This window comes from Ceratina calcarata, unplaced genomic scaffold (genome assembly GCF_001652005.2).
Source record: "Ceratina calcarata isolate Rehan_Ccalc_2016 unplaced genomic scaffold, ASM165200v1 scaffold319, whole genome shotgun sequence".
NCBI classification, from domain to species: Eukaryota; Metazoa; Arthropoda; class Insecta; order Hymenoptera; family Apidae; genus Ceratina; species Ceratina calcarata.
Window position 1 is genome coordinate 61282 of NW_017154541.1, and position 1268 is coordinate 62549.

The window sequence follows — 1268 nt, forward strand, 5'->3', positions numbered from 1 at the left end:
AAAAAAATTTACTTCACTTGGGAAAAAAAATAATTTATGCATTATTATTTGTACATTTGCCCAAAACCAGTCAAAATGACTTTCTTGGGCAATCTAGTGTTAAGCTTGCCGGAGATAAATGACACGCGCAGTAAGAAATTAGAGTGCGATTTTTTTCAACAAATGTACGTTTTAAACCGAGATGCATCTGAAAATTGTGGGCGTATTTGAATCGTGGATTCCGAGATGAAACTATGAACACAGGCATACGTATAGGAACAATTGACGTTATAAACACCGAACGAAATCCCTGTAGCGTTAACATAGCGTAGCATGCTGGCTTTTACGGTGGAGCATTTCACCGAGATGTACACAGCAGAAATGGAAGATTGAAAAAGTTCGGAAAAGCCAGCTGCTTAGAAAGAAGGTCGTGTGCGGAGGCACCTAAAGAAAGGAGAGGTAGGTTCCACCTTTTGGTCCCCGCGTGGAACCAGTTCGCCTCGCGTGTACCTCGCAACGCGTACGACAATGAGGAATCAATAGTCGCGACGGAAACGCCCCGTACACGCGTTCGCTACCCCTGTTTACCCGGTAAATTCGTCCGAGTCGACTTTTGACGGATTCGTGTCTGACTTCCGACGACGATAATTCCACGGCGGTGAGAGGAGGGGAGGTCGAATTTTCGCGGTGCAATTCCCTCTGCCAGTCGGTTCAGTTCCGCGAAACGGAAAACCGAGTCGGAGAGAAAATAATGTGAAACGGGGCAGAGGGAAAACAGCGGGAAAATATAGAGCAGGGATGGGGGGGAGGTAGCGAACGGAGGACGGGTATAATAACACACGCTTCTGCGGAATATTTAAATCAAAATTTTGCATATCTAGTCGTTCGGGAACGACGAGAACGAAGTGGTCGAATAACCGATCTTTTGTGAAGTGAACGGGGAATAAAATACAGGGGGAGGCATTCGGTATGGAAAGAATTGCAACGAGGAGAGATCTCTACATCCCATAAAAGAGGATCATTCAGCCCAACTATCGTGCACAGCGCGATTACTCGCTACTAAAATCTATTCGATCCTTTTTATCCGTGCCTTGAATACTCTTCCCGATGAAAGATTTCGTTCTCCGGGTTTCATGCCGTACGTATCCGACGGAATAAGCCGGTGAATGAATCTCCTGGTTCAAGTAAGACAATCAATTTGTCACGCCCATTATTCCTGCTTTTGGGCAAATGTACAAATAATAATGGATAAATTATTTTTTTTCCCAAGTGAAGTAAATTTTTTTTAT